Genomic DNA, 6,791 nt, shown 5'->3' on the forward strand with positions numbered 1-6,791 from the left:
CGGTTGTTGGATTGGGGTAGGCCATGAGCGAGTGACTGAAGTGAAGCACAAGTAGAAGTAAAGAGCAGGAGGAGGCCGGTCGTAATTTGAACCAGCAACATGGCATAGCGTAGCATAGGAGGAAACACGAGGAACGGGAAGACGAAATAATCTCCATTCGATCGAGTGTTGGGCCATTGGCATCCATCACCGGGGGGACAATTAAAGCGACATTCGTACTTACGTGTGCTGATCCGAAGTTGCCGAGCAGCAAACGGCATCCGGTGCGTGTTTTTCGCATTAAATTATTTTCTTTCAAAAGCTGAGTTTTTTCTATCATTCTCTCTTTAGGTACAATCGATGTCGACTTCGGTCGACTGTAGATGTAGATGATCGGGTTCGTTACCGCGTGGGGTTTTCTTATAGGAGGATTCTTCACGAAACTGCTTCGCTCTCTGTGGTTAAAACGAAAGAAAATGAAAAATGCATATCTGGTTTCGCAAGCTAAAAATATCGACAATGACCTTGGAGCTGGTTGTTGGTTTTTCGAGTGCCCGCGTGTACAAGGAAGCGAGGAGTTTTTTCTCTTTCAGACGCTTTCAGCGTCCATGAAATGACAGCACTTGCAAACTTGGATGATGAACGGCCGATGGTGTGCGTATTATTTTTTTCCATCTTTTCACTGACGTTATTGGTGCAAGTGAGTAGCGGTAGCACATTGATGATGGACCGGAAATTTCGTTGCCCTCAACCACGCGGTTGTTTGCCTTGTAACAATAGAGAGCAAAAAAAAAAATAAAAACACAAATTGAATTTAGGCTCCTTCCGTTTGGCGCTAGTTTTCAGAGGAAAAGTTCAACCAGCGAGAAACGTGCAGCCCAAAAAGGAACGTAGGCATAAACAAATTAGCGAGCCGCGGTTTTCGTTTACCCAAAGCATGCTCCGATGACATTTGACTGACAGCTCACGCGGTACCGATGTGGCGAGCAACAAGTTTGTCGGTTTGTTGACGTTTGATACGAACTAACGGAGGCTGTCGTTTTGACAGCTTGCGTGAGTAGTCACAATTATTTTGTTTTCTCGCCGAAGATCAACAAATTTTAGGTCAATGTGCAGCACGTATAGTGCTGAAGATAGATAAACACAAACAAGAACTTCGCGACACCATTTGTGCTGCGATGCGTCGTTATCTTCATCTCGTCACTCCTGGTTGCGAAATTTCAAACCAAACAAAAACCCTAAACCAAACAAATAAAAGTGTAACTGTCATCGCACTGCCAGACGCAGCTCGACAAAGCGAAACACAACAACAATGTTCATCGCCCTTCAACATGACCCTGCTCTGCTCCGCACCGTCCTGCCCCTTTTCATCGGCGCATTTGATTACGCGAGAGACGCTCTCGCCTACATTAAGGCCTACTATACGTATTAAAACGAAAATAAAATAAAACGTGCACCAACTTTTCCATACTCACTGTTTTCGCCGCTGTCATGGCGACGCTATTTGCGACGCATGGTTATCTCGGGGTTCGCAACGTTTGCAACTATAGTTGGTGAATTTGTGCTGAGCAAACAAAAAAAATCTAACTTGTCAAACAAAAACCGGATGTCATATGCATACAGCATTGGGCGATCGGCTGTGGCGGTGGCGTGGCGGCAGCATTGACGAAATGAGTGAAAGTTCAGCTGCTAACACCTCCGGACAGTGGCATTTTGGTTCGCGCGTTGCCTTCTGCGTCTGTCGTCCTGCCAGAAATTAATGCAGTTTTTTCTACGACTTCCGCTTGCATAACCTGGCACTATAAACAACTGCGCTGTTCAACGAACCCTTTGGGGTTGCACTAGTTTATTTTTTGTTTCGTCCGCGCGAGAACTGATAACAAGCGAAACTAATTTCGCTTCGCGACGCGTTATCAAAAAAGAACTGTTTATTTTGCACTTTAATTATCATTTTCCAACGAACTTATCTGCGGCGTGCAAATGCACGCTTCCATGCCGTGGGTTCGAGTTTTGTCAGTTTCAAAATCAACTGCCGACAAAACTGCTGTTATAGTACCGTACCTACGAGTGGTGGGTTTCTCCTGAATCGAAATAAATTGCAGGGAGCAAAAAAAAAAAGAAACAAAGGACGAAAGAAGACCTCGTTTTCATCACCGTTTGTACGAATGTTACTGATATAGTTTTGATTGCACCGATTGCCTTATCAGTCGCGAGAGAAGGGGATTTAAATTATAATTATTAAACTGGCGAAGTGGTGCAATTAGTTAACGATTGTAGAAAATACCACTCAAGGCCCTACTGGTGTTTACCATTCCAAAATTCGAAACTGGTCAATTTTTGCACCACTAAGAAACCGATTAAATATTTTCAAGTTGTTCACAAAGCTTTGAGATTACAAACCGCTTCGACTCTTTTAGTAGTATGAAAATGTCTGATTTTGTGTCAATTGATGCAAAGCCTCAGTGCTGCATCCCGATTCGGAACTCGACCTTCTGTTTATTATACACAGACTTCGCAGCCAACTGTTAAGTGTAGAGTAGTGAGGGGCAAAAGTACGCACTTAATTGTTTTTGCAATAGAACCATTGCGAACAATTATCATAAAATTCAGTTTTGTTTCCAAGTGGTACATGAACCTTTCGCCTTCAAACTGTATTAACAGAGTTTTTCGAATTTTGTTTGTAGCATGAGAATTTTACTTTTTAGAAAAATTACTCGGATGCGAACTTTTATCCAGCATGCGGGGCAAAAGTTCGCACTGTATGAACAGTGTATTTATTACACTATGCTTAAAAAAGTTAATCGTTTTTCGCTGGTTTGGAACTGATTCCTTTTAGCTGAGTTAGAGCGGTGCCCCGAAATAATTTTTATATTTCCGGTAATTTGGTTTTCTGGGGATATGTTTGGGTGTTTTGGTGATATATCCTAAAAATGGACCTTCCAGAAGAGATTCCACTGAGGCTTCTAGAGGCCATAGAAACAAATTAATAAAATTTATTTCCGGAGCCGGAGTAATACACAGAGACTTGAAAACGACTCCAGATGTTATATTAGATTCCAAAAAAGCGACTTCCGGTTTCCGAAAAACAACCAGATATGGTTGAATACCACCCAATACTGGTATTTTCGAACTCGAATTGATGCTCTGAGATCAAAAATCAACTTCAGACTTTATTTTTGAATTAAAGATGGTGACTTCCGGTTTGCGGTAAACAGCAAAAATTGACCAAATACCATTCCATATGAGTTATTTCGGAATCGAAATGATGCCAAGAGACCTGAAAACGATCCCACACTGTAAATAGAAATCACGTCGAAGTAAAGTGATTTACTGTTGAATTCGCACTACTTGCCTAACATTTCAGAGTTGAATGAAAATCTTTCGAAATATATTATTGCAAAGAACGATGAAACCAACAGCAAATCACTTTATTTTCTGTTGTTATGTTCATCTTTGTTGATATGCCTATGTTTGAGGTACGGGATGTACGTCAGTTGGATAATTATATAAATTCACAATAAATTCAAGAGACTCCTTTTTATTTTAGATTTATCATTTTAATTTTATTTTAGATTTTTAATTTAAAACAAGATGATCCTAGAGATGATCCCTGTCACTGTATCGATGCAATCGATTCCAGGATCTGTGAAAGAGTCATTTTATTGTTACTTTAATTTAAATGATTCAATAAAACTTACGCTCAAATAAATTTTGATCTCTGGGTAAATGTGCTGCTTTCACCGTTCGCCATCGTCATTATTTTTGTTTCGCTTTATGGTTTGACGTTTGTCAATTGAAATTGCAGCTGTAATTCAATTGATTTAAACAGTGGTGATAATACAAGAGATATTCATTATACAGTGAGGGGCAAAATAAAGTGCCCACTTTATTATTTTTTCTTTTCGTTCATTTTTCTGGTTAAAATTAAACGAAACCACATCGTAATCATTTTCAAAATCTTATTTATTATGTTCTTTTCAAGTTTAGTTAATATTGCTCTGGTAATTAAAAAAGCTTTTCTAATAGAAAAAAAAAACAGTTTGGAATACTTGAATAAACAGGGACAAAATAAAGTGCCCAGATAAATATAGTTTCAAATAAGCCAAACTGAAGGCAAACAACAACAATTTAATAGTGAGTATGGCCTCCTTTAGCCTTCAACACCTCCTGTAAGCGCTTCGGCATACTTTCTACAAGGGGTTTCAAGTGTTGTGGGTCGAGTTCTTCCCACGCGCGTTTCAGGGCTTCAAAATTGTTTTTTTATTAGTTACACCAGTTTTATCGATCCGAGCATCAAGGATGGCCCACAGATTTTCGATGGGGTTCAGATCAGGACTTTGTGGGGGCCATTCAAGGGATTTGATGCGACAGGAACGGAAAAATGACTTTGTCAGCTTGGCCGTATGCTTCGGATCGTTATCCTGCAGGAAAACGAAGCGCTCCTCGAGGCCTGTCTTGATGAGAGATACTGTCATGATTCCGTCTATTTTCACCAAACTGCCCACCCCACCCCAAGAAAAGCACCCCCACACCATCACGTTGCCTCCTCCGTGCTTGACTGTTCCTTGAATATGGCGGTCTTGGAACTATTCAGCTGACTTGCGCCACACACGATCCCGCTTCTTCCGATTGAACAGCTCGAACTTGGATTCGTCGGTCTACAATACAGTTTTCTAGTATTGCAGCGGCTTATCGGCGTGCTCCTTGGCGAACTTGAGACGCTTAGCCTTATTCACCTTGCTGATGAATGGCCTTCTCACCGCCATCTTGCTACGAAACCCCTGCGCTTGGATGCGGCGACGGACAGTACGACGCGAAACCGAAAGTTGGAGCTCGTCCTGTATCTGCCGGATCGTAACTTTTGAGTTTTTCTTCACCTCACGAATGATTTTCTTGTCCGTTCTGGCATCTGTTTTGCGTTTTCGTCCCCTTCCGGGGCGATCCACCACCGATCCGAACGTTTTCATCTTCTTCAAGATTTTTCCGACCGCTGCCTTGCTGATTTTGTAGTACTCGGCCACTTCCCGGTGCGATTGGCCATTATTGACATCGCCAACAACTAGTTTCCGGATGCACATCGGAATCGTACGGGAAATTACTGCGTTTTCCATATTTTACAACTTTTTCGAAGGTAGACACGAGTACAAATGCTTTAGAGCCAAGCCAGTTGTTTGTGAAACGTCAAAATACTCAAAACAAACAAAATCAAGGGGTCTCACGATGGAAACTTATCGAAATTTTATCGATTTTGAGAGTGGGCACTTTATTTTGTCACTGTTTTTTTTTTGGGAATAAAAACTGGTTTTGTTCTATCAGAAAAACTTTTTTTATCAGAACAAAATTAAAAAAATTAAAAAAGAACATTATGAGAGAGCTTTTAGAAAAGATAACGATGTGTTTCCGTTCAATTTGAACCAGAAAAATGAAAGAAATGAAAAGAAAATAAAGTGGGCACTCTATTTTGCCCCTCACTGTAATATGATGGTGATTTCCATAAACCAGTTTTCAACGCAACATCATTTCATTGGAAAGTGTTGATCTTCGAGAAATCAACACTAAATCACTTCAACTTGCAGTGTGATGTGACGAATTGAGTCAAGTGCAAAAACACTTGAAGTAATCGTGACATTTTTTTACAGTGCAGACGCCATCTTGAATTCCAAGATGGTGACTTCCGGTTTCCGGAACACAACCCAAAATAGCCGAACGCCAATATGAGTATTCAAGGGACCGGGATGATGTGCAGACACCAGAAATAAACTCCAAACGCGATTTTTAAATTCAAGATAGTGACTTCCGGTTACTGAAAAACATCCAAAATTGACCAAATACCATCGCATATGAGTATGATGTCAAGAGACCTGAATACGACACCAGACGAACCAGAAGTCACCATCTAGAATTTGAAAATGGCGTCTGAAGACGATTTCCGGTCTCAGGGCGTCATTTGATTTTAAGATATACACATATTTGGGGGTACTCGACCATTCTGGGTTGTTTCCTAGATACTGGAAATCGACACCTTGGGATCCAAAGTAGCGTCTGGGGTCATTTAATGGTCTCAGAGCATCATCCCGATTCTGAAAATACTCATATTACCTAGTATTTGATCACATTTTGTTGTTTTCCAGAAACCGGAAGTCGCCTTTTGGAATCAAAAATGGTGTCTGGGGTCGTTATCCAGTCTCTGGACATCATCTCGATTACGGAAATACACATAATGGAGGGTATTCGACCATTTTAGGTTGCTTTCTAGAAACCGTAAGTCGCCATCTTGAAATTCAAAATCAGTGGCCATCATCCCAGTTGCAAAAATAAATATTGGCTGGTATTTGGCCTTGTATTTTTCATTGTTTCTTTGGCTTTTAGGAGCCCCTATCAATTCCGGAAGAACCATTTTTGAAGCATATCAACAAAACTATTAAAATGGTTGTAAGATTCTATTTAAAAAATCATGAAAACATAAAATTTCTCAGTTTCGGAGCACATCCGCATATCACTAGTTATTTTTGAGTAATTTCTGTACAAAAACATCGTTATTAAACACATTTTTTCATTACGGTTAGTGGCACCTAGTGTGCACTTTTGTCCCGCGGTTTATGCGTACTTTTGCCCCACAATGAGTTTTCTAACTGGTTTGAGTTTTATGACAAACATCAAAATATTTCCGGCAAAACAAATTCACCCTAAAAGCCACAAATATACAAGAGTTGTTTGGGCTCTGTTGTTTTCAAGTTTCTGTAGTTTCCGAATAGATCAATCATAGTTCCCAAAACTAAGGAAATTAGATCAAAACAGCTCAAAACACAAAA

The 6,791-nt window shown here is 40.3% G+C and overlaps 1 long non-coding RNA gene across 1 annotated transcript; it reads right to left on the bottom strand.

Moving 5' to 3' along the window:
- Positions 1–215: 215 nt before the first annotated feature.
- On the bottom strand, positions 216–1,969 carry LOC129718318 (uncharacterized). The gene is made up of 3 exons (XR_008726864.1): positions 1,455–1,969; positions 504–746; positions 216–434 (listed from the first exon to the last, which is right to left on the bottom strand). It is a non-coding gene; the product is annotated as an uncharacterized LOC129718318 (long non-coding RNA).
- Between the last annotated feature and the right edge of the window lie 4,822 nt (positions 1,970–6,791).

Source organism: Wyeomyia smithii, chromosome 1 (assembly GCF_029784165.1).
Source record: "Wyeomyia smithii strain HCP4-BCI-WySm-NY-G18 chromosome 1, ASM2978416v1, whole genome shotgun sequence".
Lineage (NCBI taxonomy): Eukaryota > Metazoa > Arthropoda > Insecta > Diptera > Culicidae > Wyeomyia > Wyeomyia smithii.